The sequence below is a fragment of the Mustela lutreola genome, chromosome 9 (assembly GCF_030435805.1).
Source record: "Mustela lutreola isolate mMusLut2 chromosome 9, mMusLut2.pri, whole genome shotgun sequence".
Taxonomy (NCBI): Eukaryota; Metazoa; Chordata; class Mammalia; order Carnivora; family Mustelidae; genus Mustela; species Mustela lutreola.
Genome location: NC_081298.1, coordinates 67,182,390 through 67,210,068, shown reverse-complemented (window position 1 = coordinate 67,210,068; position 27,679 = coordinate 67,182,390). Strand labels below are relative to the sequence as shown.

General features: G+C 43.8%; 1 protein-coding gene across 7 annotated transcripts in view; it reads left to right on the top strand.

Annotated features, from left to right (window-relative positions):
• The window catches only part of PRKCE (protein kinase C epsilon), a 536,368-nt gene that overhangs the window by 246,497 nt on the left and 262,192 nt on the right, over positions 1-27,679 (top strand). The window lies entirely within an intron of this gene.

Sequence of the window (27,679 nt, the reverse complement as noted above, 5' to 3'; positions counted from 1 at the left end):
GGCCAGTGAGTAGGGAGCTCTCCATCTCTGGAGACATTCAGATACTGAATGAATATTTAAAATATTATAGAAAAAAAAATCTTCTAATGGTCTTTGGTGAGATCAGAATACTTGTGACAGTTTCCATAAGTATATACAAATGGGGAATAATAAGGCAACTTTATTTTATTTTTTAAGGATTTTATTTATTTATTTGACAGAGAGAGATCACAAGTAGGCAGAAAGGCAGGCAGAGAGAGAGGAGCCAGGCAGAGAGCTTGATTCGGGACTTGATTCCAGGACCCTGGGACCATGACCTTAGCTGAAGGCAGAGGTTTACCCCACTGAGCCACCCAGGTACCCTAAGGCAACTTTGTTTTATTTAAAAACAATCCAAGGCCCACATTGTAAAAAGGTAGAGAAAAAGTGTATGAAGTAATGGGGAGAAGGAACAAGTTGGATATTAGCATTTATTTACAGAATAGTTACATTTCTTGCAAATTTAGGCAAAAATGTTTCTGTTAAAATGTGAATCTTGTTTCCAGAGACCTAGGAAAGTTCTCTATTTGAATGGATCCCAAAATGTGTCTACCCCTATTGTGAAGAGATCCACCTAGGGCAGAGAAGGATGGCAACAAAGACCCCTGATTTAAGGGAAACAACATGCATGCTGTGAGGTAAGGATTTTTACCTCAGACTTAGGAAGGTTTTGCATAGGAGCTACTAAGTAGGAAGAATGGAAGTTCCTTTGAGAAGAGTTTACTTGACATTTTATCCTGAGAAATGGTTTGATTTTGAATAGATAGCTTCTCACCGTGGTGGCTAATGTGTTGGCATAAAAATTTCAATAAAGAGGGACATCTGGGTGGCTCAGTCAATCATCTGACTCTTAATTCAGGCTTGGGTTATTATCTCAGGCTTCTGAGACTGAGCCCCATATCAGGCTCTGTGCTGGGTGTGGAGCCTGCTTAAGATTCTCTCTCCCAGGGCGCCTGGGTGGCTCAGTAGGTTAAGCATCTGCCTTCAGCTCAGGTCATGATCCTAGGGCTCTGGGATCGAGTCCCACATTGGGCTTCCTAGTCAGCGGGGAGTTTTGTGCTCTCTCTGTGTCTCTCTCTGTCTAAAAAAGAAAATCTATTAAAAAAAAAAATCTCTCTCCCCCCAACCCCCTGGCCCATGTGTACATACTATCTCTGGAATTAAAAAATTGCAATAAAGAATTATTGCCTTTATGAGGTGGGACACCAGGAAGGCAGTTTACCCATCTCCCCTTAACATTGGCCTACCTTTTGTCTAATGCTTGAAATTTGATCTTCAGAGTTTTTATGTGTTTGGTGGCTTAAGCTTTTGATGCTCATTGAATATCTAACCTCTTCCTTAAAAAGAAAAGAAATAAAGGAAAGAAAGAAAGAAAAAAAAAAGACTAAGTCTTATAGAAAGATTAAATCCTAAGAATTTCTTGAATTTCTTCATGCACAAAGGACCAACAGCTAGGTTTGTAGGCAGGTTCCTAAATAATTGCTCATGGTTCTAAAAAGGTAGTCTGAAGGTCAAAGAAGTGAAGGTTTGAATTACTGAGTTAATGTTCTAATGGGAGATTACATTCCAGAGAGCTAAAATATTTACAGTTGCACCAAAAAGAATAAAATAGGAAAAAACTTAACCAAGGAAATGAAAGACCTGTATTGTGAAGACTAAAAACACTGATGAAAAAACCGAACATACATAGATGGAAAGATGGTCCATGCTCATGGATTGGCAGAATTAATATTGTTAAAGTGTCCAGACTACCCAAATCAATCTGCAGGTTCAGTGCAATCAAAATACCAACAGCATTTTCACAGAACTAGAACAAATAATCCTAAAATGTGTATGGACCCACAAAAGACCCTGAAGAGCCAACACAATCTTGAGAAAGGGCTACAAAGCTGGAGATACTGGAGATACCACAATCCCAGGACTCAAGATATACTAGAAAACTGTAGTAATCAAAACAATATGGTACTGGCACAAAAATAGACACATAGATCAAGGAACAGAATAGAGAGCCCAGAAATAAACTCACGTTTTTATGGTCAATTAATCTATGACTAAGGCAAAAACATACAGTGGGTGAAGACCATCTTTTTAATACGAGGTACTGGGAAAACTGGACAGTTACATGCAAAAGAATGAAAGTGGACCACTATCTTTTCTTATACCATACACAAACATAAACTCAAAAATGGACTAAAGATGTAAATATTGAGACTGGAAACCTTAAAACTCTTAGAAGAAAACATAGGCAGTAAATTTTTTTTTTTTTTAAAGTATCAGCTGTAACAACACCTTTCTGGATATGTCAGAGAACGAAAATATATTATAAAATGCTCTCGTTGTGCCTCATTGTTTAAACACCCTCTTTGGTCATGTTTTCAACATTCTTCTCCACTTGGTCATGGGGGCAGCCTGTCAGCCTGTTTACAGGCTGGGAGGATCCAGCTGAGTCTACATAGGGGCCTTCGCAGCCCCTCGAGGATCATTTGCTGATTTGCTATATTATACTCTATTCTCTGAAGTAGGAAAGATATATCTTACCATAAGGTCCAATATTTTTATTTTTTTCCTTACTCATTGTTTTTAATTAACAAAAAAGAGCAGGAAGCAATACAATATTCAAATAATTGCAAAATCACTTTCTTTAGACTCTAAATTCTGTGAAGGCAGAAATTGTGTCTATTTTGGTCTCTGTGTGGCCTTCATGGCCTCATACCGTGCCAGGCTATGGCAGCACTTGGGCAATATTTATTGCATGAATTAATGAGAGAAGGTGGCCAAGTAGCTTGGCAGGCAGAGAGCAGCACTGTGAAGTGTCATTGCCTACTGATGGCCGGCGTCCGTGTGTGTTGTTTGAAAGCTCCACATATGAAAGCCAAGAGCTGCCTGTTATAGGTGGGTTTGGGGTCACCAGGGTTGTCGGCAGAGCAGCTGGAGTCTGGAAGACAGACTTCACCTGCCTAATTACAGATGTCTGTCTAGCCACTCGACCTCTCCCTGGCTGTAATTATGGCCTTTGGAGCCACCATCCTGCCATGCCAACTAGAAACACCTAGCTTGGACTGCAGAAGGACCTAGTTTGCTTTTATTTTTAATTTTTTAGGACATACATCAAACCAGGGTGCTTCAGATTTAGCACTCACTTTACATACTGCATGAGGCCTTCACCAGGCTGTCTTGCCTTAGATGACAAAAAAGGATCATCAAGTCAGTTTTACTCTTGCTCCACTATTTTTATTCTGAAATTATATCATATTATATATCATGGGTCATCTGTACCTATGTTCCAGATTAAGAGAAGGAACATTTGGGGGTGATTTTTAGTCCCCTAGGGACTTTTTTGATCTTGCCTTCACTCTTTTGTCCCCAAAGGTAACAACTGTCCTGAATTTTGTGTTATTTTCTCGCATTTCGTTATGATTTGACCATCTGTATATATGTCTTCTCAGATAATATATTGTTTTGTTTTTTACCTACTTTTTAAGATTTATTTACATAGTATCATCCTATAGAAATTCTTTTGTGGTTCGTGCAGTTTTATGTTTCTGAGATCCATCCATATTGATATGGGTGGCTGTAGTTCATTTATTTTTATTCCATTATATTAATATGTCAAAATTCATTTATCTGTCCTCTTCATGGATATCTGCATTGTTTTTAAGTTTTTGTTATTAGGGACAAAACTGTATTCTAGGGCACAGCAGCTTCTACGGTTTTGTTAGGTTATTTATGTTAGGTTATGTGTATGTTCAGCTTTACTAGATAATCATTGTTTTCCAAAGTATTGTGCCAGCTGATGCTCCCACCAGACATGTCAGCAATTTCTTTTTTTTTTTCTTGTAAAGATTTTATTTATTTATCAGGGGGGGGGGCAGAGAGCGAGCACAGGCAGACTGAATGGCAAGCAGAGGCAGAGGGAGAAGCAGGCTCCCTGCTGAGCAAGGAGCCGGATGTGGGACTCGATCCCAGGACGCTGGGATCATGACCTGAGCCGAAGGCAGCTGCTTAACCAACTGAGCCACCCAGGCGTCCCATGTCAGCAATTTATGATTGCTTTCTATCTTCAGGAATGAAATGCCAATTGAATATTACCCCCACCTTAAAAGACCACCAGAGACGTGAGTCAAAGCCAATCAGCAAGGGTCGTTTATTGCAGGTTCGAACCTGGACCTCTGCACCGCCATTAGGGCTTGAGGAACTGAGATCTGTGTCCCTGGAAATTGGGCTATTGGTAAGGTAACTTCTTTGTTTGTAAATCTCAAGGACATTTGCAAACCAAGGGAGACTCCTGTCTTGCAGGATTGTGATCTCAGCAAGTTAACCATTTATCATTTTATGGCAGTCAGGGGTGCCTGAGGAATGCCACACATATGGAGGGGAGCGGGTGAAGGGGGGAGTGCAAGGCGCCAGCCTTTGCTTTGTCCTCAGCCAGCCTCCTGCTCCTTCAATGAATACTTGGTATTATCAGACTTGTAAATTTTTGCCAGTATGGTGGGTGATATGTCATTACGGTTTTAATTTGTATTTGTTTGATTATTAAGGATATTGAGAATCTTTTCATGTATCTACAGGTTTTTGGTCATTCCTGAAAGATATCTGTTCATTACTTTTTTTTTTAAAGATTTTATTTATTTATTTGTTGGAAAGAGACAGAGCGCGCACACAAACAGGGGGAGCGGCAGGCAGAGGGAGAAGCAAGGAGGCCGATGCAGGACTCCATCCCACAACCCTGGGATCATGACCTCAGCCAAAGGTAGACAATTAACCAACTGAGTCACCCAGGTGTCCCTGTTCAATACTTTTTATGCATCTTTTTATTATTATTTTTTCTATTTCTTATTGCTTCAGAGACAGTTACATTTGTTGCAAATATCTTCCCCTAGTGTTTGTATTAGGCTGATATTTACAACCTCTCTGTGGTCATCAGATAAATAGAGCTCCAAAGAATGAAACTTGTGGATCTCCAACAAGTCACTTCATGTGTTTGGGCTTCTGTTTCTGCTCAATCAAGTGAGCATTCCCAGGAGTTTTTGTGCATGGAAACACATTTTGAAAGTAAAGCACCATACACATATATGGAAAGTCTAATTTTTTTCTACATTATCATACTGCCTCCATTTTTATACCATAACATATTCCCTGGGAATCTTTTTTGTTGTTGAGCTGCATTTTAAAAATTGCACTTAGTGCTTTTTGAAATTGTTATTGACATTTGGTTTACTTATTATCTATTTGTCTTTCTAGTATGTAAGCTCCAGAGGGCAAGAACTTTCTCTTACTGGTTTATCATTGCATTCCTAGCAACCTAGACTAATGTCCAGCACATAGTAGGGGCTCAAAAATCTTCGTGCAATGAATGATGGAACCAATGGTGTTCATAGCAGTCATGATATCACTGCTGTGCAATTGTCCAGATGCTGTATTTAGGATTTGCTCCCTGTTCAGATAACTTTCAAACTCCTGTAGTGTATTGTTGAGGCCAGAGATCTGGCCTTTTCCTTTCCAGGGAGGGAGGGTGGAGCCAGAGGAAGGGAATTGTGCCCTTGGGAGCTTAGAGCTCAGTTTTTAGATTTGTAGCTGGGGCCCCCCTGGTGGGCTGGCACTCCTCTGAGGGCAGATTTCTAGGGTGAGACCAGAGTTTCCCAGGCTTTTTTTTCTCTGCCCTTCTGCATGGTTGCCATCAAGTTCACTGCTTTTCCAAACCCTGTTGGCTTTTGCTTTGTTGCTATAGAAACCAGAGCTGGTAGTTTGGGGGAAATGTGTGTGCATGCGAATGCTGGGGGAGGGGTGTCGTGGAAGCTGTGGAACACCAGAGTTGGGTGAGGACATGGAGGGAGGACAGCACAGAAGTCTCTGTGAAGGCCCTGCCCACTTTGAGGGTGCTCTCCTCAGAGTGCTTTTGATTTTGAATGGTGCACCCTTGGGGAACAGGCGTCCCTTTGTAGGTCTGCAGGGCTCCCCCTGGCACTGGTCCAGCCCTTCAGCAGAACATCTGGAAAGCTCTGGCCCCTCCCAGAGCCAAAGCCACTGAGCCCTGGAGACAGAGATCAATGACCTCTTCTTGGCTGCTTCTTAACCCGTGTCCCAGACAAGTGCTTTTCTGGGAACCAGTGAGTAACGCAAATCTTTGATGCCAAGGCTTGTGTGCTGCTGCGTTGACTTTCACTTTTGATAAAATGGTGGGGGCAGAGAAAGGGTCTGGGGAGGGAGATTAGTGAGAATTTGGCTTTTCAGGAAATTAGAACCCAAGCAGAGAGTCTGCTTCCTCCTCGCTGGTTTTCTGGCTGGGAAAGCAGCAAGCTGAGCTATTACTTGATGTCAATGCTCCTTCATGCTGGGGCTGATATTAGGGGTGGGGGTGGGTTTGAGGCTAGAGACTAATTTGGTTCTGCCCCCCACAGGCAATCCTTGCAATCCCTGGGAGAGAATTCTAAAGCATCACAGGGTGATTTTTTCATGAACATAATTTATCACACACTGAGTTGTGCTGAAGACAGTGAAAAGAATTTATGATGTATACTAGATTGGGGTAAATATGCCATGTAATTACCTGTTCTGCAGCAGTGTTTTATAACTCGTGTGTTAGATTGCACATTTAATATTTATCACAAAAATATATGTACAATAGGAAAAATATAGAAAGAGTAGAAATGCCCTTAATTCGTTTCTCACTAAATGACCTTTTCCTACTTGGGGTCAGGTGCTCATGATCCAGTTACTTTCAGTGTCATTCAAGTAAAAGCTGTTTTTATTGCCCATGGTAGGTACTCAGTAAGTGCTATTTGAAGTGCTGGTGGGAATGCACCTGGCGTTTCCCTTGACCCAGAAATTCTCCTGCAGGTTGATCCCTCTGGCAAAGACAAATTGGTGGATTTGAAACAGCAAAATATGGGAAACAAGAGAAAGTCCTATAGCTAAGGGCCATTTCATACCTCCCAATAATGGAATAAGCAACCACTACATGTTTTTAGACTGATTTTTATATTTGAACAGGGAGAGATGTTGAAAACAAGTGGCTAAGTAAAATAAGTAAGTTGAAATAGATTATGGCATGATCCCATTCGTGCAAAAAGAAGCACACACATATACAGTCTAGACTTGTGTACACACATAGAATTTGACCTCTGAAAAGTTGAAATGGGAGCAAAGGACTTTGGCTTTCCCCTATATCCTTTTAGCTCAGTGCCATTTTTGTCCCAAGCTTATATTTGTAATCTGTTCATCTGAATTTCTCATCATGGTTCCTCCTAGTTTACATGACTACCTCCTCCCTCCCGTTTCCAAGTCTCATGCCCTCCCTAGCTCCCTGGAACCCCACCGCAGGTGCGGCTTGGTCTCCTTTCTCTGAAACCCCAGGGGACTGTCTCTTTGTACAGCTTAGCAGTATATCAGGCCTCTCTTAGGTGGTTCACGGGATCAGCTGCTCTTCAGCCATACTGTCAGGAGGGAAAATGGCATTGTGTACAAGAAGGCACCAAGGTGCAGCCCGAGGGGCAAGGGTCTCTCTGCCTGGCCCTCTGGGCTGTCTGTGACCCCAGAGCTGGACTCGGAGCTACTGACCTCCACGGTCCATTAGCAAGGGCTGCAGCGCTGGGAAACCTTACTGCCTCGTGCTCTTGCAGGTGTTAGGAATAAGGGCACAGTACCCCGGGCTTTGCGTGCTTGTAGGACTCAGGGCAGATAGATAATTACTAACATCCACTCAGTTCCAGCCCCCAAGGCTAGACCTATGCGCGAGTGCACCTGGGCATACACGCATGCGCGGGGAGGACTTTCTCATGCGTATGTGCATTCGTAATCACATTCGTAATCACCTGCTGAGCATCTTTCCTTGGGTTCCAAGTTCAGGAGACGCTGTGTCCTCTGCCAGCTCTGCAGAAGCTACATTGGATGCTGGAAATGCAGGTACCCTCCCACCCCAGGTCAGAGAATTGTGGCTGAGAACAAAGAGACTTCTGGTTCTGTTCTACTCCCTGGAGCCTGTAGGCACCACTACCCCCTCCCCCAGCTTGCTGGGGGTTCTGCTGGAGAAGGGAGAAGTTGGGGACAGTATATGTAGGGTTGTGGAAGAAGGCGGCCAGAACGGCAGTTTGTCCTGTTTGTGTGTGTTTGGGGTTCCTCAAAGCTGGGTGTGCGGAATTCATTTCCTGATATCTTAGCCTTCAGACTAAATACTGTGGCTACTTTGGAAGAACTTGACTCTTCAGGACAATGGAGGGTCTCAGCCACCCGCCCCCCCACACTCTATTTATAATGCCTATATAACATGGGCCTTGGTGCCTCCCACATAAAGATAGGAAAACACCCCTGCATCCTCAAGGGGCTTAATGTTAAGTTCTGGAGACACCTACCAAGGCACATGAACACTTGCAGAGGCCCAAAGTCTCCTCCACTGTGAATCTCTGCAGGCCGGAGTAGTGTGTGGCCTCCCTTCCTCCTCTATGGAGTGCTCACTGGCCAGCTTTAGGGATGCAGCGATGAGTCACACACTTCTACTCGCAAGGAGCTCACGCTTTTAGTAGTGGGAATAAGCATTACAACAGTCAGCACAGTACGTGTTTGTGATTTAAGACCTCTTTCAGTTTAGGATTCCTTGAGGTTTAAAGGATGGGCTGGCCAACCCTCCCTGGCTTGGAATAGAGGCTTGCAAGCAGAGATGGGCCTTTCGTGGATGGGAGGGGACAGGTGGTCCTGGACAGCAGGCTTTGGCTGTGTAGGAGATGGGCTCTAAAGGTGGGCAATAAAGAGGAGACCGGTGTGCATGGCCGTCTTGGAGCTGTGGGAAAGGCCGCATTCTTGCATCCTAATGTGCAGTAGATGGGCCAGTCGAAAGGCCATTGAGGTTTGAAGATTGACCCTGTCACTGGCCCACCCAGACTAATACCTCCCTTTTCTGGATTCCAGTTTCCTTACCTGTAGCATGGGGGCAATGAAACTAGCCTTTCCTCACCCACATTTGCAGGGGAATGTGAATCTCTGCTTGTCATTCAGCTGGTGAGAGAATAAGCCAGGATTTGGTGTGGGGTCTGAATTTTTCTCCCCGCAAGGGAGCTGCATTCTGCTCTCCGCCTGCTTTCTGTACCAGAATAGAAGGTCCTCAGCGTCAGATCCATTGCCCTACGGGCCTTGACTCCTTTGACACTGGGTGCAAAATTTTTTGTGCATTCTGGATGCACATTTTAAGGACATAGGTCTTTACTCTAGTTTTCAGAATTCAAGACCTCAGAAAGCCTAACAGGAACTGCTCTGGAGAACGGTGTTGGGTCCTACAGTGCCACCCTGAAGGTGACCTTTCTTCTTGTTCCCCTCCCCTACCTCCCCATTTTAGGAATGAAATACTTGCTACGATAGACTCTTCTAAGCAATTATGTTTTGCTTGAAAGAAATGCAAAACACTAATAGAATTTTCAAATATAAACTTGGTTGCCTTCTCAAGGAGAATGTACGGAACACAGCCAACATGTTGAATGTCTTAGATACTTCAATGTACGTCCATCATTGGCCTGTGCTTTTCTAAGGATCCTAGGTTGCTTTGTTTTTGAATTCCTCCCTGCCACTCCTAGTTAGTTTTCTGTGTCATGAGTTACAAAGAGATACCTTAATTTGTGATAATTGTTTGTGTGGGAGCCCAAGGATGACTTCAGTTTCTCTTTTGAAGTCAGGTGCTGTTTTTATCATCATTACTTGTGGTTCAGGCAACACAGAGTCACGTTCTAGCCTCCAAAGCTGTAGGTCTTCCAACAGCATCACCAGGAGGGCTGGGGAAAGTACAAACACAGAGTGCAAGGCCTCACCCCCAGAGTTTCTGACTGTAGGTCTGAGATGAAGCTCCAGAATTTACATTCTTTTTTTTTTTTTTAAGATTTTATTTATTTATTTGAACAGAGATCACAAGTAGGCAGAGAGAAAGAGTGGAGGAAGCAGGTTCCCCACTGAGCAGAGAGCCTGATGTGGGGCTCGATCCCAGGACTCTGGGATCATGACCCGAGCTGAAGGCAGAGGCTTTAACCCACTGAGCCACCCAGGCAACCCCAGAATTTACATTCTTTTTTTTTTTTTTTTTAATTTTTTATTTTTTATAAACATATATTTTTTATATACATATATTTTTATCCCCAGGTCTGTGAATCACCAGGTTTACACACTTCACAGCACTCACCAAATCACATACCCTCCCCAATGTCCATAATCCCACCCCCTTCTCCCCAACCCCCTCCCCCCGGCAACCCTCAGTTTGTTTTGTGAGATTAAGAGTCACTTATGGTTTGTCTCCCTCCCAATCCCATCTTGTTTCATTTATTCTTCTACCCACTTAAGCCTCCATGTTGCATCACCACTTCCTCATATCAGGGAGATCATATGATAGTTGTCTTTCTCTGCTTGACTTATTTCGCTAAGCATGATACGCTCTAGTTCCATCCATGTTGTTGCAAATGGCAAGATTTCATTTCTTTTGATGGCTGCATAGTATTCCATTGTGTATATATACCACATCTTCTTGATCCATTCATCTGTTGATGGACATCTAGGTTCTTTCCATAGTTTGGCTATTGTGGACATTGCTGCTATAAACATTCGGGTGCATGTGTCCCTTTGGATCACTACATTTGTATCTTTAGGGTAAATACCCAATAGTGCAATTGCTGGGTCATAGGGCAGTTCTATTTTCAACATTTTGAGGAACCTCCATGCTGTTTTCCAGAGTGGCTGCACCAGCTTGCATTCCCACCAACAGTGTAGGAGGGTTCCCCTTTCTCCGCATCCTCGCCAGCATCTGTCATTTCCTGACTTGTTGATTTTAGCCATTCTGACTGGTGTGAGGTGATATCTCATTGTGGTTTTGATTTGTATTTCCCTGATGCCGAGTGATATGGAGCACTTTTTCATGTGTCTGTTCGCCATCTGGATGTCTTCTTTGCAGAAATGTCTGTTCATGTCTTCTGCCCATTTCTTGATTGGATTATTTGTTCTTTGGGTGTTGAGTTTGCTAAGTTCTTTATAGATTCTGGACACTAGTCCTTTATCTGATATGTCGTTCGCAAATATCTTCTCCCATTCTGTCAGTTGTCTTTTGATTTTGTTAACTGTTTCCTTTGCTGTGCAAAAGCTTTTGATCTTGATGAAATCCCAGTAGTTCATTTTTTCCCTTGCTTCCCTTGCCTTTTGCGTTGTTCCTAGGAAGATGTTGCTGCGGCAGAGGTCGAAGAGGTTGCTGCCCGTGTTCTCCTCAAGGATTTTGATGGATTCCTTTCGTACATTGAGGTCCTTCATCCATTTTGAGTCTATTTTTGTGTGTGGTGTAAGGAAATGGTCCAATTTCATTTTTCTGCATGTGGCTGTCCAATTTTCCCAGCACCATTTATTGAAAAGGCTGTCTTTTTTCCATTGGACATTCTTTCCTGCTTTGTCGAAGACAGAATTTACATTCTTAACAAGTTCTCCGGCCGAGGCCGCTGGTCAGGGGACCACGCTTTGAGAACCCCTGTTTTAGAATAGTACTTCTCAAACTTCTGTGTGCCTTTAAGTCACCGAGGGAAGCTTGTTAAAATGTAAATTCTGATTCCAAAGGTCTGGGGTAGGCCCCGAGATTCTGCCTTTTTTTTTTTTTTTTAAAGATTTTATTTATTTATTTGACAGAGAGAAATCACAAGTAGATGGAGAGGCAGGCAGAGAGAGAGAGAGGGAAGCAGGCTCTCCACTGAGCAGAGAGCCCGATGCGGGACTCGATCCCAGGACTCTGAGATCATGATCTGAGCCGAAGGCAGCGGCTTAACCCACTGAGCCACCCAGGCACCCCTGAGATTCTGCCTTTTTAACCAGCTTCCTGGTGATGCTGGTCTGTGGAGTATATTTTATGTAGACAGACTTCAAAGCAGTGTCTCTCAATTTAGACTGCACATTAGAATTGCATGAAAAGTGGAAAAATGAGGAAGGAGCAAGAAGAAGAGGGAAAGAAAAAAAACGAGTTTTCTGCCGCCTCCGACCCAGAGCAGAGTGGAGTCTGGCCGTAGGTCTAGCTCCCCAGATTACTGGATATGTACTTGAGGCTGAGAACCTGGTTGTCAAGGTTGTGAAGTTGTTGAAAGTCTGTCCTCAAATGGAGTGTTACAGTTTTGAGTATTCAGCTAGTGATGGGTCTCTAACTGTGTTTTCACATTTGAATCATCTGGAAAGCTCTAAAAGATACTGATACATGGAGGAAATAATATGCCTGGGATTTGCTTTAAAATAATGTGATGTGTTAACTGGAACTTTAGAACTTTTAAAAAAAAAAAAAAAAAAAAAAACCTTGGGGGAGAGGTGGAAATGGGTGAGGGTATAGATTTGGGCTGTCCAATATATAGCCCCCAGCCACCTGTAGCTTTTTTTTTTTTTTAATCTTGTTTAAAGAGTATTTCTTCAAGGGAGAGAGAAAGCACAAGCAGGGAGAGCTGCAGAGAGCGGGAGAGCTGCTCCCGCTGAGCAGGGAGCCCGACGCAGGGCTCTATCCCTGGACCCCAGCATCACGACCTGAGCCAAAGGCAGATGCTCAACCGACTGAGCCAGTCAGGCGCCCCTGCCTGTGGCTTTTTGCATTGAAATTTAAAAATGTTTAAAAACTGATAATGCAGGATGCCTGCGTGGCTCAGTGGGTTAAAGCGTCTGCCTTCAGGTCGGTCATGATCCCAGGGTCCTGGGATCGAGTCCCGCATCAGGTTCTTTGCCCAGCAGGGAGCCTGCTTCCTCCCCACCTCTCTCTCTCTGCCTGCCTCTCTGCCTACTTGTGATCTCTGTCTGCCAAATAAATAAATAAAATCTTAAAAAAAACCACAACTGATAATGCAGTTCTACCATGACACCAGCCACCTTTCAAGCACTCTTAGTCACATGTAGCTAGCAGCTCCCATATTGGACAGCACAGATAAGGAATATTTCCATCCCTGCAGACCATTCTGTTGGGCAATGCTGGTGTGCGAAATGTGATTGGCCATGAGCTGGTAACTGTTGAGGCTGGTTGATTGGGTACCTGTGGTTCACTTTTTTCTTGTTTACTTTATACATCCTTAATTTTTTTCTGTTATAAAGTGTTTTTAAAAAATGCCTGGGCTTAGGGAGTATGGCCCAAGCATCAGCAGGCTTTTGGCAGCTCTCCAGGTGATACCAAGGTTCAGCCAGGGTGGGAACCTACAGGGCTAATTGAACGGGTGGGCTTAGGAATAATGAGAGCCAGTAGTGTTTTTGACCTATGTGACCTTTGCTCCATTGCCCAGTCACTGTTTTTCCTCTCTCGTCTGGTTAATGAGGGTGGAGATAGTTATCCTGCTTTCCTCTCACATGTGTAGCAAATCTGGAGAGAGAAGAGTTGAAAAGGCTTTCAAAATTGTCAAGCACTGAATATGCCTAAGAGATTTGTTGCTTTTCCTTGTTCCACATTTCGCCACAGTGAGGCCTTGGAGTAGGGTAATATGATGAAAATCGTAAATAAAATAGTGTAAATAATATCGTAAATAAAAATAGGGGAGACCCAGTTAAATTTGAAATTTAGCTAAATTACAAATAACTTTTTAATATTTTAGTGTAAATATGTTTCATGCAATGTTTGGGACATATATATGTATATGTATATATATGAATATATATGTTTATAGATATAGATATACTAAATGCTTATTTGTATTTTATGTGGCAACCCTGTTTGGCACTTCTTTCCCAACTATAGCCTGAAGTAGGTGGAGGCCCTGAGCTTTTCGTTTATAGCTGTGCATCCGTGGAGCTACCATTGTTTTGAGGGATTTTTCAGATTGCTATGATTTGAGGTCAGGATAACAGATTTGGAGAGTTTGCTTTTAAAATTCAGTGAAGGAATATCCATTTGTTTAGATTTTTTATTTCTTTCACCACAGGCGTACAATTTTCCTCTTATTGATCATGTGCCTATTTTGTTAGATACAGATCTGTTTATACCTGAAGGATTTTTTTGTGTGGGGGGGTGCAGTGCTAATGTGTTTTTAATTTCAAATTCCAATTGTTCGTGGCTAGGATATAGGAAACCAGGTGCTTGTGTTATGTATGCAGCCTTGCTCTAATTGCCTGTGAGTTCCAGTGAGGCTTGTCAATTATTTGGGATCAGCAGTTCCCTGAGGGCAGAGTTGGGTGTAGAGGGAGTGATGAACAGGTAAAGCACAGGGGATTTTTAGGGCATTATTACTGTACTTGTGTACAGTAATAATGGACACATTCACTATATATTTGTCAAAACCCATTGAACATAACAATACAGAGTGACTCCTGAAGTAAACTGTGGAGGCTGATGTATCAGTATGGATTCATCAGTTGTAACAAATGTACCACACTAATACAGATGCAAATCCTAGAGGATTTGTGTTTCTGGGGGCAGGGGATGTTTCAGAACTTTCTTACCTGCTGTTCAATTTTTCTGTAATCCTAAAACTGCTCTGAAATCTATTTAAAAAATGATAGAGGGCTTTGGTGAAATGAAGATGCCCAGGGTCGTCATGTTTTGAGTCTAACCTCAGCTGAAAGGGTGACCTGCCTCGTTATTCGATTGTGTGACAAACCTGGATTTCTTTGGTTTCTTCTTGGTGTGTAGGTTAAACATTTCATGTTTGTTTGTTTTTTTTTCTCCCTGTCTTTCAGGACTTGACTAGATATATAAGGTGCTAGCCTGTGTTTCTAGAATACAAATGAAAGAGATTCCAGTAATGATTCCAGCATTCATAAAATACCACCTTAGAATCCATGTTACAGGGACGGTGGCTAGGAAGGGAAAGAAGGAGTGGAAGCCTCCATTTCCTCCCTCTGGAAATGGGGATGATAATTCTGTCTCTCCTCAGGCTGTGGTGATTAAATGAGGTGAGACGTGTCAGGTGCCAGGCACCATGTGAGCGCTCGGTGATTACAAAGACACTGGATCTTTGAAAAGAGTAAACCCAGAGGATCAAGCGCTCTTAGGAGGAGCAGGCTTTCTGGAAGATGGTGAGTGAATGCCGTTTCCCCAGCCATGTATGGGCGAACAGTGGAGCCTGCTGACCGGGACACTGAGGAAGGGATTTCTCAGAGAGTAGAGTGTCCCCCGCCAGGGGTTCCCAAATGCTTCTTGTCTGCAGAGATTCTAGGGTGTCCTGTTCCTCTCAGAGGGACTGTCAGTTGGATGTGGAATGAGAAAGCCGAACTCCCATGAACCATGGAGATGGGGGAGACCCTCTCTGCCCCACTTCCTGCCCCTAGAGAGGATCTCATTTGGGAATGGCTCTGGCTTTGAGAGTATTTTATGCCCTCCCTGATGGGTGCAAAGGGAAGGCCCAACAGGTTCACACATAAGCCTGCAGCTGGGGCCCAGGATCTTTGTGTGAAGATGCATTTAAATGGGTAAAACCTTTTACCTGTTGGAGATTAAACACTGTGAGACCTGTGGTTAGATAATCCAGCACTGAGGAAAAAAATATAAATAATTGCTCTGTTGCTTTGTACTTCTCTTGATAGAAATTAAAGCTTGTTTTCTCAGCAGTAGAGCCGTTTTAAAAACGTTTTCTGAGGGGTAGTTGGGGTTTTTTTCCTGAGTCCTTGAAAGCAGGTGATTTAGAGGCATCTCTATAGGAGATTAAATGGAATTCAGGTAAACAGCTGAAGGTTTACCTCGGATTAAGTTTTTTTTTTTTTTTAAAGCCATCCTAAGGGGTATTTTCCTTTGCAGAGCTGAGGGTGCAAAGCAGAGGCTTTGGAAGCTGGGTCAGGGGTGGGGAGCAGACTTCCCTGTAGTCCCCTCCTAAGAGAGTGCCCCAGGGATGGGAACAGGCCTTTTCATGCCTGCTGGAATCGTCCCCTTAGGCACTGAGATGTTTGCTGTCTGGTCTGGGGACCAAGTGGAGAAGGAGCAACCGGGGGATGTTGGACCAGCTAGACCAGTGATCCAAATGTACTGAGCGCCAACCTCACACCAGGCACTGTGGTAGACACTCGGGCTATAATGTGGACAAAACATGAAAATCCCTGCCCTTGTGACACTTTCATCCTGGTGAAATTCTGGTGAAACTCTGGGGGAGTCAGACCACAAACACAGTAAGTGACAGTGTGTTGCCTAATTGTAACTGCTAAGGAGGAAAAAAAAAAATGAAGAAAGGAGGATAGGACTTTTGGGGGGTGGGGACCCTGAGATGTTAGGGGATGGGGGAGACCTTTGGGTACAGTCCTAAAGGAAGCAAGGGGATGAACTCTGCAGGAATGGGAAAAGAACATTCTGGGCAGAGAGAGCAGCAAGTGAAAAGGTGCTGCATGAAAGGAAGCCAGTGTGCCTGGAGCAGAAGGAAGGAAGAAGCAAAAGGTACGAAGCAGGGTCCAAGGTTTATGCAGGTCTTTGCCCTGAAGTAAGGTGGTGGTGGTGGTGGGGGCCTGGAAGGTTCTGAGCAGAGGAAAGGTGATCTGGGTTTTAACAGCATCATCCTGGCTCCTGAGACAGGCCAGCAACAGGAAGGTGGTGGCCTTGATTGGTGTGGTGGGGATGTTAAGGGGTTGGATTTTTGGATACATTTGAGCTAGTGAGTGAAGAATTTCATTGACATGTTGGAAGTTGAGGGAGAAATTAAGGGTGACCCCAAGAGTTTTGATCTGAGCAAGTGTACAGATAAAGTTGCCGTTAATGGGTATGGGGGAAACTGAGAGGGATGGGAGATATTTTGGAGCTCCACTTTGGTCCCATTTAATTTGAGATGTCCGGGAGATGTTGAGGGCAGGTATCAAGGAGGCCGCAGGATGTATGTGTGGCTCTGATGTTCAGGGGAAAGGTCTGGGCTGGAGATGGGAACTGAGGAGTCATGAGCAGATATATATATAGTCTATGGAATAGAGAGCGTGACACCTGGGAACTGGGAGGGTCCTAGTGGCTGCCTGGTTCAAACTTACCATCTTGTAGAAGATGCGAAACTACGACGTAGAAGTAAAGGGTAGTACCTGGAGTTAGTTGGAAAATCTGGATTAGAACCCAAGTCTGCCAAGACCTACCACATTGTCAACCTTTTTGAGTCTTGACCCTTCCCTCTGTATAAATAAAACAGAGCACCACTCCCCTTGTCGTAGCTCTATTGGGAGGGCTAGGTGATCTAGTGGTGTGGGGTGCTGGGGAGAGGAACTGGAGCTTAAAGAGACTGTCCACATATCAAATCAAGCTACTGTGTCGGGGACTTCCTACTTCACACTCCAGACTTAGCCCAGCCTTCTGTCTTTCCAGCTCCTCCTCCTGGGTCAGACCTTTAGGGTGGTTCCTTTTCTCTGGGTCTCCTCCCTTCCCTGCCTTTTCTGGAGGTAGGAGTATATCATCAAGGGGCTGGATCTGAACTTGCTGGCTGGGCTACTCTGTAGGGTGTCGCCTAAGTTCCAGAGGGCTCCATTCCTGCTGGTGATAAACAGAGGAGGCTGTGGGGGCTTCTGTAATCACCTTGCCCTTGAACTTGAACCTGTCCTCTCACCTGCCACCCTGCTATCTTCAAAAAGTCTTCTCAGCCTGCAGTGGACTGCCAGCTCTCATATAGGCCCTCCCTGTGGTAGGATAGAACCTCACAGGCCTGTTTTTCCAGTGTGTCACTTGCCTCTGAGCCAATTGCCACCCTTTTTGGGCCCCCCCTGCCTTTTACTCTCTGGTATGGGTCCTCAGAAGAGTCACGTGGCCACAAGATGTGTTCAATATCCAGCTAAGGTGCCCCACTTGTTTTATTAAGGTGTCACTTAAGGAACCCTTGCCATTGGGTTATAAATTCCTGGTGATTAAATGCAGCCGGTGGCTTGTCGTTCCAACAAGCAGCATTCCGCTGTGTACAGGGGAGGGAATTCCTGCTTTCTGCCACTGTTGGCGCTGGATCTCCTAGATTTCAGAATGTGCTACTGAGCAGAAGGCACCTGGGGATATTGGGGAATTAAGTGCCTCATTCTGTCTGTCTGGTTCTGGCTTGTTTTAATTTGGGGGTGTAGCTTATGTCTATTTGGCCTTATTGCAAGCAGGTGAGAGTGTCCTGTATTTCTTATTTTGGTAGGAGGAAATGTATACATACATAAATAAAGGAATTTGTCATGAAATATGTATGCACATATGTGTGCACCTATAAATAAAGATCGAAAACCCCGAACAGGTGCATCTGATTTCCACATGTCCTCCTAGAAGCTGCAAGATTAAGCATTTGGGTTGTGTGAGGATGAGGGACTCCAGTGCACAGGCCCTCTGGGCAGCCTCTCCCCGCACACCCCCCCCACCCTGGCCATGGGACCCAGCACGGAAATGGTACAGTAGGTCTGAGAGGAAAGAGCAACCAAATGCAGATTTGCTTGTCCATTCATAGGGAAAGGCATGCATTTGAGGCCAAGGTGCAGCCAGCAATATTTGTGGTCAAAATCTCCCAGTCCTCCTAATCTCTGTCTTGGTTAGCTTCTTCATTGATTGCCTGGAGTCACGATGGTTTAAAGCTTGCTAATTCAATGCTTACAACTCTATTAAAGACTCTTCATGTTGGAGACCAGCTCTGGGGTCGTATCATGAGGAGGATGTTGGTGTACCACAGCCCAGCTCTGGAGGGAACCAGGAGAGGGTCAACAGGCTCTGGGGAAGAAAGCTTGTGGGAAGAGACCTCTGGCATGTAGTAAGCCCTCGAGGTAGCCATCTCCAATGAAAGGGAGGTTACATAGATGAGGGATTTGTTCATTTTGTCCTGCGTAGATGAGGAAAATAAAGAGCAGTGGGGTATAATGCAAGCTCAAGGTAAAGATTTACCCACAGTTAACCTGGCTGATTTGTGAAATAATGATCTTGCATCCCCCCCAAGTGTTCATGTAGATGTCCACTAACCTTCCATCAACACGGGGTCTAGCAATGCCTGGGAGCTTGGAGTTAATGAGTTTTCAACATGGTTGTTTTAAAAGTTGAATGACATAATGTCTTTTCCTAGTTAAAAGTGCTGAGTCTTGCATTTCCCACCATGCTAGGCAGATACCCAGTCCTCAGAAAATGCTAAATAAATAACAATTGTCCAGTGGGCAGATTTCATAATTTGAAAATTAAGCCCATTTCTGAAGACTTTGGTAACTGATGGGAATAATCTCCTATGGGGACTTGAAAATCCACTTTTGCATCCCAGATTTTGGTCCCTCCATCTGGGGAATGGGAAATAAGCCATGCTTCTCTTACCATCGCTGACTATGAGTTTTAAAAAAGGAAAAGAAAAAGAAAAAGGAAGAAATAACAGTGACCCTGAAATCAACAGCAGACTAACTGGTCCCCCTACTTTCAACCCCTCTCTTATTTCATCTTTCACAGTCATGCCTGAATGATTTTAAATGCACTGCTAATCAAATTACTCTCCAGCTTAAAATCCTTCAGCAGTCCCCTATTCCCAGCAACATGCAGATCCACATTCCTTTATGAGAATACAAGCCCTCCACCATCTGGCTCCTGGGTTTCTTCACAGGTCACCTTCAGCGTATCCTTACCTCAGAATCCATACTTAAGCCACATTAATTCCCAGATGGACCAAGTTGCTCTTAGATGGACTCGTTTTTTTATTATTTGTGCGTAAGTCTATTGTATTGCAACTTGAGATCCTAGATTGTGTCTTCTATGCTTCTTCCAATACTTTTCCACCATCTAGGATAAATTCTATGATTCTTTTCTGGCCTGCCCCTGTGTGGTGTGGCCAACCCTACCTCTCTAGGCTCTATTTAGGCCCTATCTCCCTTCCATCTCTCTCTCTTCCACCTTTCCCTTCCATTTCTATTTAGAAAACTATTCTGGGTCAGGTCAACAGCTTCTGATTCTTTGTTATACCTTATCTCTTATGCTTAGCATACTGCAGGATTTTTAAAAATCCAGTCTCACAATCCTTGTCTTTTAACTAGAATATCTATATCTACTTATATTTAATGTAATTGCTGATGTATTCAGGTTTAAACCTAACATTTTATTCTTTATTCATCTACCCTTGTCTGTGTTTCTTTTTCCCCTCCTTTCTTGAATTTTTAATTAATTAATTAATTATTATTATTATTATTGTTCTTACCATGTTCTCCATTTACTACTCTGGAAAATGTTCTCTTTCTATTCTTTTAGTGATCAACTTGAAATTACCATGTAAAGATACTGATGCCTACTTTTCAAATTTTAATCAAACTTTTACCTTCTTTTCTGATAATAAAAAGATCTTAGAATAATTATATTTATTTTCCCTATGCTCACCTTACATGCTGTTGATACTAAAGAATTTTAATTATATTAAAGGAAAGTATAAAGAATTACAGTTCTTTTTTTTTTTAAGATTTTATTTATTTGACAGATCACAAGCAGGCAGAGAGGCAGGCAGAGAGGGGGGTGGGAAGCAGGCTCCCTACTGAGCAGAGAGCCCGATGTGGGGCTCAATCCCAGGACCCCGAGAACATGACCTGAGCCGAAGGCAGAGGCTTAACCCACTGAGCCACCCAGGCGCCCCTTTTATAGTTCTTGTTTTATGAAGCCAGTATTTTTGTTGATAGTGCCATATATTTACCACTTTCTTTGCCCTTTGTTCTTTCTTCTACTTTAAACCTACCATTTAAGATACTTCTACCTAAAGCACATCCTTTATAAATTCCCTTACAGTTCATATTTCAGTATGCTGATGGCAAACAGTCTTAGTTTTGCTTAAAAATATTTTTCATCATCTTTATTCTTGAATGATTTTGTTGTTGTTGGTGGTGGTGGTGTAGAATTCTAGGTAGGGAGTTACTCTCTTTCAGCTCATTAAAGGTATGATTCCACTGTCTCGGATTGTTCTCATCAAGAAGTTACCTGTCAGTCTGTCACTCTTTAGAAGGTAATCTGGTTTTTGGCTTTTTTTCAGGATCCCTTTAAGATTGCTCTCCTTATTGTTGGTGGTGTACATTTTAATAGTGATGTGTCTAGGTTTGGCTTTTTATTCTTTCTTCTTGGAATCGAATTGGATTTTAAAGTTATATATTGATATCTTTCAGAAGTTCTGGAAAATTATCAGCCTCTGTCTCTTCAGATATTCCCTCTACCATTTCCCTTTTCTCTCTCTGAGATCTCGAGTATATGACCTCATTTTCTCTGTGTATGCCTTCTGTTCTCTCTTCTGTATTCTCCATCTTTGTCTCTTCATGGTATACTCTGGATAATTTCATCTGATTTTTCAAGTTTTTCTTCAACTATATCTAAGTTAGTATTAAATTCTTGAGTTTGAAATTTGGTACTATATTAACTTCTCCAAATTTCTGTTTGGTTCTTTCTTAAATCTCCTAGGTCACTAGTTTTCCTCTACCTGGCACATATATTCCAAGTGGTCTTTTTTTTTTTTTTTTTTTTTTTAAAGATTTTATTTATTTATTTGACAGACAGAGATCACAAGTAGGCAGAGAGGCAGGCAGAGAGAGAGGAGGAAGCAGGCTCCTGCTGAGCCCGATGTGGGGCTCGATCCCAGGACCCTGGGACCATGACCTGAGCCGAAAGCAGAGGCTTTAACCCACTGAGCCACCCAGGCGCCCCCCAAGTGGTCTTTTTAAGATCTTTTCACATTATAAGCATAGTTTATAGTCTGACAGTTCTAATACTCAAAGTATTCGTACTTCTGTTCTTACTATTGTTTTTTTTTTTTTTTTTTTTTTTTTTCAGCTAGTTTTTATTCACGGTGCCCTGTGTCCTTGTGGACTCAGTTATCTTTGGTTCATTGAGTTGGTTTGTATTTAGGACCTCTTATGAAGGTGCCTTCCTCTAGTATTTGTTTCTGCTTACTGCCTGATATGCCAGTTGAAGCAAGTTTATGGTTTGAGTCTTTTGTCATATTCCATCCAGATCTAGGCTGCTATTTCTGTTTTAGTCTGTTTGGGCTACTTTAACAAAACACCATAGATTGAGTGGCTTATAAACAACAGAAATTTTTCAGAATAGTCAAATTCCCTCAGGGCAAAGTGGCTCCCTGGGTTCCTATTTTTCCTTCTGTTTCCCTAGTTCTTGGCTACTATCTAATCTATACTTTGATGCTTTAAAGAATAATTTTATCTGACTTTTAAAAAATCTGGTTGTTATTTTTAGTGGTACAGTTGGCTCACATAACCTAGTAACTAATACCAGACACTGGAGATCTCTCTTTGAAAGTCACTTCTTCAGCAGAGAATTGGTGAGGTTTAGTCTTAATTAGGTCTCCGCCATATACACTTTCATAACCCTGTTTTTATCTTCATGACCTTTATCTCCACTAACAAATTTATATTTATGATTTAAAAACCTGCTGGCTGCTGGTTGTGAGGGCAGAGCGTGCATGTGCGTCCGTGACTAACACGATGGCTGGTTCATAGCAGGCAGACCATAAATACCTGTTCTCTAGAAAAATGAGTACAGTGGAGTATTTTGTTGGTTTGTAGGGACTGGCTAGATGCAAAGGACTCTGGTCGTACAAATCTAGTTCTACCAAGATGCGTACTTTGTCACGTTTTCATAGATCAGTAAGAGAACTAGGTATTAACAGCTCAGAACAGCACTTTCAAGATTTCTGGGTGCATTTGCCTTCAGGGACTACAGCTGGCATCTGAACATGCCCACCTTCTCCTGTTATGTGCATTATCTACTGGAAGAAGCCAAACCACAGAATCAAGGCAACCCATATATAGAACATGCTGTGTTTTAATTTTGTCCTGTATATACTGAAAAACAAAGGACAAGGCACATGTGCAATCGAGGTGTACTCAGTTAAAAATCTCCATGTGTACGCATTTTAAATTGACAAAATTTCCAGCCTCATTACTATATTTTGATAACATGTAACACTGATTACCTTTAAGTGCCCAAGTCAGAAGTGCATGAATATAGCTGTCATTATTTCTGCAATTTAAGGTTTTGGGTTCCCAGTTCTGAGTAGGTCCTCAGTAAAGTGCATTAAGTAATTCTAGTCAATATCAAGCAACTCTCACATAGTGTCTATGACATGCCAAAATGGGAAGCCTAGCGAGGGGGTCAAGCTCACAACCAAAGCCAAAACCAAGACTCAGGTGTTTAACCACCTGAGCCACCCAGGTGCCCCTTACATGGCTTTTCTGAAGCTTCCCTGGGCTGTGTGCTACTGTGCACGTTAGCCAGAGACGTAGAAGGTCGGTGATAACTTGGGGACATCTGGAGCTGTTAAGTCATCCTTGTATTCTTCAATCCCAGCAGCTGTAGGAGGACCCACCCCCACAGAGTAACCCATCCGTAGCCTCTGTAGAAGCATTCTCCTGACTTCCACTGGATTTATGAATTATTTCCAGAAAAAAAAAAATGTCAAGACTGGCTGGCAAAGGGGAAAGGTGTTTCTGTGGAAAGAAAAGAAAAACATACTTTTTTTTTTTTAAGTTTAAAGATAAAATCACTACCTTACAGTGGTTTCTTCTCTTTTCACCTACTTCCTTCCCATCTCATGGAGATGTAATTAATCCTATATGGAGAGCAGACTCCAGATTTCAAGGTGGGGCTGTCAGGTTGTACACCTTTGTGTAGAAGCCATGAAGGGACACCGTGAGGGACTGCGACTTCCTTGCCTGATGGTCTCAGGCACACAGTGGTCTGAGGCTGTGTGACACTTGGCAGTTTCTTCACTGAATGGGTTACCCTGTGGAGTTGGGTCTTCCTACCGCTGCTGGGATTAAAGAATCCAAGGATGATTTAGGGACTGGCATTCAACGACTCAGGAAGAATGATGTTCGGGAAATTCTCGTTGCAGGATAAAAAGACATTGAGACATTGATCACCTCCTCCCACACACGTTTCCTCACCTTGCTATTTCATGGACATTTTTCTTTTCCTGAATGACCCCCAGAATTGGCCTTGTTCTCGGTGACTTCCTGAGCCCTGGGGACCTGTTCCCAAATGGTGGAGCAGGATGAAGAGGCAAGTGAATAGGAAGAGCCTGCCTTGTGAGTTAGATTTTCACGATCCTGCCCATGCCTTTGGGCCTGCCCTGAACTTTCCCTTCTCTGACTTTATGTGGCATCTCTGAGTTTGCTGCTTTCAGGGTCACTTTGGCTTCTGTCATCAGCCCTGGCAGGGCAGACCTGTGTAGAGGAAGGCAGGCTCCATTCAGCAGGATTTGGAAGTTGCTAACATTGGCCACTTCTTGGAAATATAAAGGCCTGCCATTTGTAACCCAGGCCGAGCCGGACGGAAACCACATGTCACAGGAGTGTGTGGTGATGACCAGTCACTGTGAAACTAGCTGGCTGTCTGGGCCTTAAATCTTGGCTGGTAGAAATCCTCCTCCTCCTTCTCCTCCTCACATATTCACATTCATGTCTTAGTCCTGTTTTTAGGCATTCACCCTCACTGCCACAGCCAGCCATTGCCTGGTCATTGTGTGTGTTCACTGCATTTGAACCCAGCCATTTGGGGGCTACCCTAAAAGAGAGCTCATGAGTAGCGTCAAGTATGGATTTTGATTTTTGTAGCAATTAACTGGACATTGAGTTTGCATTGATTGAAAGCTGCAGAGGGCATTTCAGAGAGGACACTGAGGGCCTATTAGGGACAACTCTCAGCTGGCCTCAGAGTATGGGTGAGTGCCCCAGGCCCTTGACATGCTCCCAAGCTGTGGCTGGTGGCTAATGCCCTGAGGGAGCCAGGCCTCAAGTATGGAAGGTGCCTGGGGTGAGCTGCCTCTGTTTTAGGGTTTCGGATAGAGCCACGACTCTCTGCATTTGCCTTTTTGGCTGGCCCCTTCTCCTTCTCCTCCTCTTCCCCTTCCTCCTCCTCCATCTCCTTGCTCCTCTGTATGAGGTTTTGCTTTTCTTGGACAAGAAGAGTTACTTTTGTACTGTACTTTTCGTGCATTTGCAACTCTTCTGCATGAATTGAAAGGGAACTTGTACTACTACAGAGCCTCTCCCATCCCTGCATGGATGGTGTCAGTCGGTATCTCAGGAGGGAGCCCTTCTCCCACGCTGTCCTACTGTGGGAAGGGTAGGCAGGGCTGGCATGTCCATTCCTGCATGGCCACTGTGGGCACAGGAGGTAGGGGCTTAGCACAGGCAGCAGAGTGACTGGGAGACTGTCTCCCTAGCATCTCCCACAGAGATGCTCAGCCTCAGCTTTGGGGAAAGGTCCTGGCAATCTCTCCTTGGATGTTGCTTCCCTAATTGTCTGTGTTCTGCAGAGCTGAAGTTTATTTATTTATTTTTTTCCTTCCCACAGAGCAGCTTGGCATCTGTGAGCCCACTCCAGACCTTCTGGGGAACAGAGCTGGTTTTTGACAAATGCCCTGAGAGTGGGTGGTTCTGTGGATGGCTTATCGGCCCTTGTCTCTGCCGTGCAGAGACAAAAAGGTGTCCTTTCTAGGATACCTGTTTTTGCAAATCAAGACTGTTGTGAACCTCTGGGGGCCTGAAGCCAGCCCTATTTTAGGTGGAGGAGACAGCCTGGAGAGGTGCCTGGAATAGCTGCCAGGAAGTGGAATGAGCGGGTTTCTGGGTTCAAGACCCAGAAGTGACCTGCCCGATGTTCCCAGAGGGCCAACCAGATGCCAGTGAGGAAGGAGGTCTGGGTTCAAGTCCAGGTTCCCCCATTGAAGCCCCTGGGGCTCCGGGCAGGACATGTAGCCTTCAGCATCTCCGTTTCTTTATAGGTAAAATAGGAGCAGTCCCTGTCTCTGGAGTGTCTTGTCTTGACGCCTGTGGCAGAGTTACAGGAATAGATGGAGGCCGCGTGTTTCCTGTAAATGGATGGAATGGTACAGCTGCAGAGCACTGAGCCTTTATGGCTTCTTGGTGACAGAGTAGCACTGACACTGAGCCTTCCGGGGGTCCTTGCCTGTAGGCTCTTAAAGGAATTCTGAAACATGTGTTCATGGCTGTTTTTTCCAATTATAAAGGCATACTCTGGTTAAAAATTCAGCAGGACAGAAGGGTATACAGTGGAGAGAGGAAGATACCCCTCTCCCCCAGTCAGCTTGGTTATCCAGAGAGGACTTCGTGTTTCCTTCTTCTGTAACCTTCCAGAAACTGAGCACATGTACATGCACACAGACATGAACTTGTGTAAGTTTATAAGCTGCATCTAATCTCTCAATGATGGGCTCTGACCTTTTTTTCACCAGGATCCCAAATCATGAAAACCCTGGTCATTCCCAGAATTCTGGTTATTAGAAGCAGTGCCATAATGAGCAGAGATCTACTTCTATCTTGGTACCCCTAGATTTAAAAAAAAAAAAAAGAAAAAAATGCTGAGAGCTGTGCTTAGCAGCTCAACACTTTCAGAATTATCTCCTTTGCCTTTGGCAGAAAGAATCTCTCCTCAGAAAGAATTATGTTGTTAATACTGTGGTTTTCCACTGCTCCGCCCAGTTAAATTTAATCACACCATGTGACTTCCAAATAAAATGATGTGTGTGTCTGGAGGGAAGGACCTGACAAAGCTTCCCTTTTTTTAGATCCACGAGAATACAGCAAAGCTCTCTTCAGGCAGCCCTTCTGCTTGGGACACTCATGTTTGCAGCTAACTCTTCAGTGTCCTTGGAAGAAGCTGTTGCCATTCACTGGATTGTCGAAGGTGGCTGTGTGTATTTTAAAACATTGTCTTCCTACACACATACACACAAAAAAACCTGGCCAACTTCAGTTTAAAAAACAGTTCATCTGCATGAGTTCCTTTATCCCATTGATTGCATGTGGCCTGCCTGGCTCTTCGGACAGCGCTTAAGCATACGTGCCCAGATTTCTTTGCCTGTCGTTGACCCTGTATGGAATTTAGTTCTCTGGTTCAAGCAAACACTTCAGACCTAAAGTCAATCTTCATCCTCAAGTGAAGATTTTAGGGTTAGAGCAACTCCAGCAATCTCATTTTGTAGTGTGAATATTTTCTTTTATGTTTAAAAAAAAAATCACAGATTTGCAGGGTTTTAGTGCTTTGATTTTTATGTGGCTATTTTCCAAAAACATTATGTATAAGACCATTTAAAAAGCTAAATCTTATTTTAAATGCACTAGAGAGGCTTAAAAGAATCCTGTCAAGGCACGTGTCTCGTTTTAATGGAGGCTTTTTGGTAACGAAAAGTGCAGGCACCCAGTGTGGAGAGAATGTTGGGCCAACCCCTCTTTAAGGCCTGGATCCTTTCCTCGGGACTCTCTGATCAGTGATCTCCCCATCACCCCCTGCTTTTCGTTCCAGAGGCCTACCTGGACCTCTTGCTGCCGACCCAGCTCTTGCTGGCAGGTCTAACCCTCACCCGTGCTGGCCCGTGGGATCTGGGCTCCACATGCTGGCTGACTTCTGTTGTGGGTCCTGGAATGCTTGGCGTGTTGATTGCAGAATGGTCCTTAGCCCCGGGAACTTCGGCAGCATGGTTCTCTGTCCCCTCCTGTCACTTGCCCCAGGTCCTAACCCGCTGCCCCTCTACACACTGAGCTGCTTTGCCTTGATCTGGCCACTGCCTCTGTCCTGCCTGTTGAACTGCTTCCTCCTGAGAGCCCCTGGCCTTGCAGCTTTGTGTTCTCTTAGAGCAGCATTGTGAGATTGTGTCCAGAGGATTGGCTCTGAGGGGTTGTGGTGTTTTAAGGTTAGCAGTGAAACAAACCTGCCATATTGATTTCCTCTTGTGTCAAAAACTGAAGAAACAGAAATGATGCTTGCTTAAAAACCAACAGTAGTCACAACAAAACCCCAGGACTGTGAAGGTAC